Consider the following 8,992-nt stretch of genomic DNA (forward strand, 5'->3'; position numbering starts at 1 on the left):
TCTTCCAGCAGCTTGTGCTGCTCTGCATGCCTTCTGTTCATTCTCCAAGTCATGCTGTAGTCAAATGGGAATTCCTACTAGTGCACCCATATCTGGGAGCAACTGGTTTGTACAGAAGCCTTAAAGTCAGGAAAAAGACCTTCAGCACATGCCACACCACTCCTTTTTGACTTTTGCAATTTAAAACAACGATAGAAAGCACCAAACACTCACAGAATCATATCAGAACATAATTACATAAGAATTAGGAACAGGAGTATGCCATCAAGCCCCTCGATCCTGCTCCGCCATTCAACAAGATCATGGCTGATCTGGCCGTGGACTCAGCTCCACTTACCCGCCCGCTCCCCATAATCCTTAATTCCCTTATTGGTTAAAAATCTATCTATCTGTGATTTGAATGCATTCAATGAGCTAGCCTCAACTGCTTCCTTGGGCAGAGAATTCCACAGATTCACAACCCTCTGGGAGAAGAAATTCCTTCTCAACTCAGTTTTAAATTGGCTCCCCCGTATTTTGAGGCTGTGCCCCCTAGTTCTAGTCTCCCCTACCAGTGGAAACAACCTCTCTGCCTCTATCTTGTCTATCCCTTTCATTATTTTAAATGTTTCTATAAAATCATCCCTCATCCTTCTGAACTCCAACGAGTAAAGACCCAGTCTACTCAATCTATCATTATAAGGTAACCCCCTCATCTCCGGTATCAGCCTAGTGAATCATCTCTGTACCCCCACCAAAGCTAGTATATCCTTCCTTAAGTAAGGTGACCAAAACTGCACACAGTACTCCAGGTGCGGCCTCACCAATACCCTGTACAGTTGCAGCAGGACATCCCTGCTTTTGTACTCCATCCCTCTCGCAATGAAGGCCAACATTCCATTCGCCTTCCTGATTACCTGCTGCACCTGCAAACTAACTTTTTGGGATTCATGCACAAGGACCACCAGGTCCCTCTGCACTGCAGCATGTTGTAATTTCTCCCCATTCAAATAATATTCCCTTTTACTGTTTTTTTTCCAAGGTGGATGACCTCACATTTTCCGACATTGTATTCCATCTGCCAAACCTAAGCCCATTCGCTTAACTTATCTAAATCTCTTTGCAGCCTCTCTGTGTCCTCTGCACAACCCGCTTTCCCACTAATCTTTGTGTGATCTGCAAATTTTGTTACACTACACTCTGTCCCCTCTTCCAGGTCACCTATGCATATTGTAAGCAGTTGTGGTCCCAGCACCGATCCCTGTGGCACACCACCAACCACCGATTTCCAACCCGAAAAGGACCCATTTATCCCGACTCTCTGCTTTCTGTTAGCCAGCCAATTCTCGATCTATGCTAATACATTTCCTCTGACTCCGCGTACCTTTATCTTCTGCAGTAACCTTTTGTGTGGCACCTTATCGAATGCCTTTTGGAAATCTAAATACACCACATCCATCGTTACACCTCTATCCACCATGCTCGTTATATTCTCAAGAATTCCAGTAAATTAGTGAAACATGATTTCCCCTTCATGAATCCATGTTGCGTCTGCTTGATTGCACTATTCCTATCTAGATGTCCCGCTATTTCTTCCTTAATGATAGCTTCAAGCATTTTCCCCACTACAGATGTTAAACTAACTGGCCTATAGTTATCTTCCTTTTGTCTGCCCCCTTTTTTAAACAGAGGCATTACATTAGCTGCTTTCCAATCTGCTGGTATCTCCCCTGCTGCTGCTGAGTGCATGTTCAGCTGTGCAAGCTTAAGGGAGACCATTTCATGTGGCAGCATGACTTTCATCGTATGCATGGTGCCAACGAGTAAGTCTTGAGTCTTGAGCCAAGTCATCTGTGGATAACCCTTGTCGCCAAGTAGCCACCCTTTGATTTGCCGTGGTGGCTCAAATTCAGATGGCATTGAGCTCCAAAATGGCAGTGCTGATGTCAATGATGTCATGGTCTGTCTATTCTGCATGTTCACTGTGCTTGCCCTAGCGCCCTCTTCCTTCCTAGGTGGTCCCTCGAATCGAGGATGACTTGCTTCCATGCCAAAAAGGGATGAGTTCGATGAGTTGTGCGAGGCCCCTTGGGGAAGAGTGACCATAATATGGTGGAATTCTACATTAGGATGGAGAATGAAACAATTAATTCAGAGACCATGGTCCAGAACTTAAAGAAGGGTAACTTTGAAGGTATGAGGCGTGAATTGGCTAGGATAGATTGGCAAATGATACTTAAGGGGTTGACAATGGATGGGCAATGGCAGACATTTAGAGACCGCATGGATGAACTACAACAATTGTACATCTTGCGTAAAAATAAAAAAGGGAAGGTGGCTCAACCGTGGCTATCAAGGGAAATCAGGGATAGTATTAAAGCCAAGGAAGTGGCATACAAATTGGCCAGAAATAGCAGCGAATCTGGGGACTGGGAGAAATTTAGAACTCAGCAGAGGAGGACAAAGGGTTTGATTAGGGCAGGGAAAATAGAGTACGAGAGGAAGCTTGCAGGGAACATTAAGACAGACTGCAAAAGCTTCTATAGATGTGTAAAGAGAAAAAGGTTAGTAAAGACAAACGTAGGTCCCCTGCAGTCAGAATCAGGGGAAGTCATAACGGGGAACAAAGAAATGGCAGATCAATTGAACAAGTACTTTGGTTCGGTATTCACGAAGGAGGTCATAAACAACCTTCCGGATATAAAAGGGGTCAGAGGATCTCGTAAGAAGGAGGAACTGAGGGAAATCCTTATTAGTCGGAAATTGTGTTGTGGAAATTGATGGGATTGAAGGCCGATAAATCCCCAGGGCCTGATGGACTGCATCCCAGAGTACTTAAGGAGGTGGCCTTGGAAATAGCGGATGCATTGACAGTCATTTTCCAACATTCCATTGACTCTGGATCAGTTCCTATGGAGTGGAGGGTAGCCAATGTAACCCCACTTCTTAAAAAAGGAGGGAGAGTGAAAACAGGGAATTATAGACCGGTCAGCCTGACATCGGTAGTGGGTAAAATGATGGAATCAATTATTAAGGATGTCATAGCAGCGCATTTGGATAGAGGTGACATGATAGGTCCAAGTCAGCATGGATTTGTGAAAGGGAAATCATGCTTGACAAATCTTCTGGAATTTTTTGAGGATGTTTCCAGTAGAGTGGACAAGGGAGAACCAGTTGACATGCTGTATTTGGACTTTCAGAAGGCCTTCGACATGGTCCCACACAAGAGATTAATGTGCAAAGTTAAAGCACATGGGATTGGGGGTCGTGTGCTGACGTGGATTGAGAACTGGTTGGCAGACAGGAAGCAAAGAGTCGGAGTAAATGGGTACTTTTCAGAATGGCAGGCAGTGACTAGTGTGGTACCGCAAGGTTCTGTGCTGGGACCCCAGCTGTTTACATTGTACATTAATGATTTAGACGAGGGGATTAAATGTAGTATCTCCAAATTTGCGGATGACACTAAGTTGGGTGGCAGTGTGAGCTGCGAGGAGGATGCTATGAGGCTGCAGAGTGACTTGGATAGGTTAGGTGAGTGGGCAAATGCATGGCAGATGAAGTATAATGTGGATAAATGTGAGGTTATCCACTTTGGTGGTAAAAACAGAGAGACAGACTATCATCTGAATGGTGACAGATTAGGAAAAGGGGAGGTGCAACGAGACCTGGGTGTCATGGTACATCAGTCATTGAAGGTTGACATGCAGGTACAGCAGGCGGTTAAGAAAGCAATTGGCATGTTGGCCTTCATAGCGAGGGGATTTGAGTACAGGGCCAGGGAGATGTTACTACAGTTGTACAGGGCCTTGGTGAGGCCACACCTGGAGTATTGTGTACTGTTTTGGTCTCCTAACTTGAGGAAGGACATTCTTGCTATTGAGGGAGTACAGCGAAGGTTCACCAGACTGATTCCCGAGATGGCGACACTGACATATCAAGAAAGACTGGATCAACTGGGCTTGTATTCACTGGAGTTCAGAAGAATGAGAGGGGATCTCATAGAAACGTTTAAAATTCTGACGGGTTTAGACAGGTTAGATGCAGGAAGAATGTTCCCAATGTTGGGGAAGTCCAGAACCAGGGGTCATAGTCTAAGGATAAGGGGTAAGCCATTTAGGACCGAGATGAGGAGAAACTTCTTCACCCAGAGAGTGGTGAACCTGTGGAATTCTCTACCACAGAAAGTTGTTGAGGCAAATTCACTAAATATATTCAAAAAGGAGTTAGATGTAGTCCTTACTACTAGGGGGATCAAGGGGTAAGGCGAGAAAGCAGGAATGGGGTACTGAAGTTGCATGTTCAGCCATGAACTCATTGAATGGCGGTGCAGGCTCGAAGGGCCGAATGGCCTACTCCTGCACCTATTTTCTTTGTTTCTATGAGTTCACAGATGTTTTAATGAAGGATCTAATATTCCAGGTACTGAGCGGCAAATTGAAGGGTGGATGATGCCTGTGTGTGGATTTTTTTAACGTGTGGTGGCCATTGCACACCAGCCACATGCTTGACAGAGCTTGGTCTTGGTCCAGTGGCAAGGGTTAACCAAGATGACCGGAGACCAGCTCTGCTGCATGGAGCTAGTACGCACACATAGCGCAGTGTGGGCTGGCCCGTGCTGCCCCTGGGCCCATGCCTCTTCTGGGCCGCAAACTCACACCTCTCCTGGACCCCAATCACACGGCTCTGCAATCTTTCACCATTCCTTCGCCCCAACCTCGTCGCTCCTGCTGTACCTGCTCACGCTCCAATCACTGACCCGGAATTAGGTGACATCCAATCCAGTCTCACTATTCACAGCCTTCGCCCTCTCTGATCGGCTCGTGCTCCAATATGCCACCGCACCTCCACTCTTTTTATGTCCCTCACCAATATGGTGTCCAGTGCGATTCATCCCAGAAATGTGCACGAGCACCGCGGATGCCATTTTTGATCTCTAAGGGCACTATTAGCGCCCAAAGAACGGATGCCATGGATCCGAATTTTGGACTCATGGTCTCTATGTTATATCATGTTGATACAGCAATATATTGCTCCATTGAACTGCTACATGGTCTTCAAAATGGAGTAACATTCTAATATTACAAAGCAGTGTGGAGCATGAAACAAATTTGTCTTAATACTGGTTCATTCTATTTCGGTTTGAGCTGTGCTACTGACTAGGCACTGACTTGTAGGCAACATTGTGGGAGGTGGATTGAATATCATTATTTGAGATTTGGTGGCTATTTTTCCACAAATAGAATCCAGACATTACTGTTTTTAAATGTCTTAAAATGGTTAGTTGCTCCAGGAAGTCCCATGCTGTGTTGTCAATTCAATGGCAGTCAGGAAATAAAAATAAAAAATTCTGGAAATACGCAAAAGCTCAGGCAGCACCTGTGAAGAAAGAATAAAAGATTAGGTTAACGTTTTATGTCTATGACCCTTTGTCAGAATTGCTAGATGTTGCAGATGGACAGTTTATAAGGAGAAACAGAGCAAGGGAAAGGGGGTTAGGACAAATTTACCACATACATATGAAAAGAAAAATAATGATCTGCAAAGTGATAAAGTGACAAACAGGAGCTGAGTAAATGACAGAAGTGCAGGACAAAAGGAAGCATGAAGAGAGAAATTAGAGAGATAATATGTATGCAATCCAGAGGATGTATGAATACTTAAAGCAGCATAGCAGAGGGAGAGAGCATTGAAAAACTGGTAAAGTAGAGCAGGCTGTAGGAGTGTGATGTGATAAAACAGCAGTTAGTCACCAGGGGCGCAAACCAATCTGCTGTCATTGCTAATGGGAGAATCCCCATCCCAAGCAGCAACCCACAACCCTGCACCTCCCCCCCCCCCACCGCCCCACTACCTTCATGTTTTGAAGGGTTCCCCAACAATGGCCCATTTGCTATAATTGTCTGGTCATTCAGCAGACATCTAGCACCTTGGAATTGAAACATTTATTTGACCTCTACTCGGCTTTGAAGAGAGGTTTGTAAGCATCAACACAGATACCCCAAAAGTCACAAATCTGTAAAAGAAGTGAAGGTAGCAGGCATTTAATATACAGCTTCCCTTTATATAACATCATGAAATTCAACTCCAAGACATTATTGAAGGGTAATGAAACCCTCCGCCCATTGTTCCTATTTGTGTGCCTTCTCATACACATTATATATTAAAATGTCTGCTTTCAGTCAGCTTCCAGCCAATGGGTGCAAAATATTAACTATTCAAGTGCCCTAATAAAGGAGAATTAAGAGACACAAATGACAACATTATAAACTCATCCAATATTACATTCATATGTAAGAATGAAGGTGCATTTACATATTGCTTTTCACATCCTCCATTTTTCCCAAAGCACTTCACAACCAGTTACTTCTGAAGTTTCATCATTGTTGTTAGGTAGACAAGCACAGCAGTCAATTTGTACACAGCAAGGTGCCACAAACAGCAAATGAGATGAATGGCCAGGTAATCTATTTTTGGTGATGTTGGTTGAGGGAGGAATGTTGGCCAGGACACCAGGTGAACTCCCTGCTCTTCTTCATGGGATCTTTAACATCCACCTCCAATATAGCACTCCAATATAGCACTCTCTCAGTATTGTATTGAAGTATTAGTCTAAATTATATGCCCAAATCCTGAAATAGGATTTGAACCTTCTGGCTCAAATGACAGAGTGCTACCAACTGAACCAAACTAAAACTAACAATGTTACATACAAAAAATGTGAAAGCTTACATATCCAATTGTGGAGCTTAACAATTCATTACACAAACTTAATTACGCATATGCAAATATAATTAACAGGTTCACAACCATCAATCAGTGAGATGAGCTGCTCTGATCGTTTTATCAACAGATGTAGCTTTTTCTTTAAATGACTAAGAAGGAAAGCAACTGAAAGTTTGTCACAACTACAAATGTATTTCCTTATAACATTTAGAACTAAAACACAATTCAATAAAACATACTTTTCAGTTAAGTAAACCAAAAATGTCTAGCAATAAAATTCATCTCCCACCATTACATAGAGAATAGCGTCTTGAACTCGTTGCTATATCTATGATCTTTCATAGGTTGAGAGCAGGTAATAGTGTCCCACATGGTTCTGTTCTGTATCTGCCTCTGTTCACAGTGTACAGAAATCATTTTGATATAGGCATAGATGGAGTAATGTCCAAATATGCATTTGACATGAGACATGAGGCTAAAATATGAGGCACAGTAAATAATTGTGATGGCCGAAGGAAGCTGCAAGGGGATCATGATAAGATGGTTGACTGGGCAAAAAAGTGTCAGATGAAATTAAGTGTTAGCAAATGTGAGTGGCACATTTTGGTTTAAAATAAAATAAATGTAATAATTATACTCTGAATGAGGGAAAGCTATGTGATGTGAAAGAACAGGGGGGTGAAATTGCCCCTCTCCTTAAGGCCTGTTACCACCACAAATCAGCGACCACGCTGCGGCGTGCAGTGGGCCGCCGACTTTTTGTGGAATGGCCGCTGATAGCCCAATTGCCCTCCCAAGTTTTCCCGGTGGTGTCCCAATCCCCCCTGCCACCGCTCCGCTGCTGCCGGTCCGTGGTAAGAGTGTCATCACCCTGCGCACCGCCGATCTACCCCTCCGACGGTGACATTCCCCTCTGAAAATCTTCGGCCTGCCCGGCGATGCTAAAACGAGGTGGTCCAGTGAGGCTGTGGCTTTCTGCAATGGCGGTGTGGCTTCCCTTAAAGGGGAGGATACACTGCCATTGTCGCCATGTTTTATTTGTCTGTTGACTGCTATGTCGGCCCGACAATTATGTCCCCGGGTTCGGCTGGGCTGCCAATAGACAGCCTGGCACCCCTCTTGGGTACCAGGGGCTGCTGGCCCAGCCGAAATCCTCCCTGGTAGCTCAGTGAGCCAAAGTTTCAAAATGGCAGAGGTTCTCCCCTTTCAGTGAAGGGTAGAGCCGTGGTGACATAGCACTGTGATGATGTCATTGCAGTGGTTACTCTGCACCACCTCCAACTTCCGCCCCTAACATGTTGCCACTGCCCCGGTATCTGCCCCTCAAGTGTTGTCACCACCCCCATTAGGAGCGACTTCCGGAGCCAAGGAAAAAAAACAAGAGCCGAATTTCACTCAAGAGGCGACCTGAACCGCAGTTGTGATAAAAACGCCCCATTTTGGATGGGGCAATTTCTACCCCCAGATCTTTGAGATAATTAGGCCTGATAAGTGACTATAGGAATGCAGGTATTATTCTGACAGGAATGTGCATACGCCGATGATATTTGATTGATCTGATGAGACTTATTGTAGCTATTAATCCAAGTGGAATGTCACTGATTACAATATGACTCAATCATATCACAGTCATGAGTCACGCACACAAAAACCACACTACTTTATCACTGTATGTAAATTCTTTAATTAATTCTGTATGAATCAGACTGAAAATAACCAGAGACATAATTGAAAACAATTTCTAAAATCTTGGATTTGAGCTACTAATTGATTCTTGTGTGATTGTTTAGCATTTTTTAATGTCTTTTTTTTAGATTTTTGAATATTAAGAGAATCAAGGGATATGGGGATAGTGCAGGAAAGTGGGAGTTGAGGTAGAAGATCAGCCATGATTTTATTGAATGGCAAAGCAGGCTCAAGGGGCCGAATGGCCCTACTCCTGCTCCTATTTCTTATGTTCTTTTTCCTGTGTAGTCACTGTTGTAATGCAGGGACCAGCAGCTGCCTTTTTACTCACAGCAAGGTCCCACAAATAGCAGTGAAAAAATTATCATCATCTGTTTTAGGTGTTGGCAAAGGAATAAATATTGGCCAGAATGCCAAGAGAACTCCCCAGCGCTTCTTTGAATGATGCCATGGGATCTTTTACGTTCACTTGAGAAGGCAGATGAGACTTTGGTTTAACATCTCATCTGAAAAATGACAACTCCCACAGTGCAGCACTCCCTCAGTACTGCATAGGAGCATTGGCCCACATTATGTGCTCAAGTCTCTAGAGTGGAACTTTTTA

This window comes from Pristiophorus japonicus, chromosome 4 (genome assembly GCF_044704955.1).
Source record: "Pristiophorus japonicus isolate sPriJap1 chromosome 4, sPriJap1.hap1, whole genome shotgun sequence".
In the NCBI taxonomy this organism is placed as follows: domain Eukaryota; kingdom Metazoa; phylum Chordata; class Chondrichthyes; family Pristiophoridae; genus Pristiophorus; species Pristiophorus japonicus.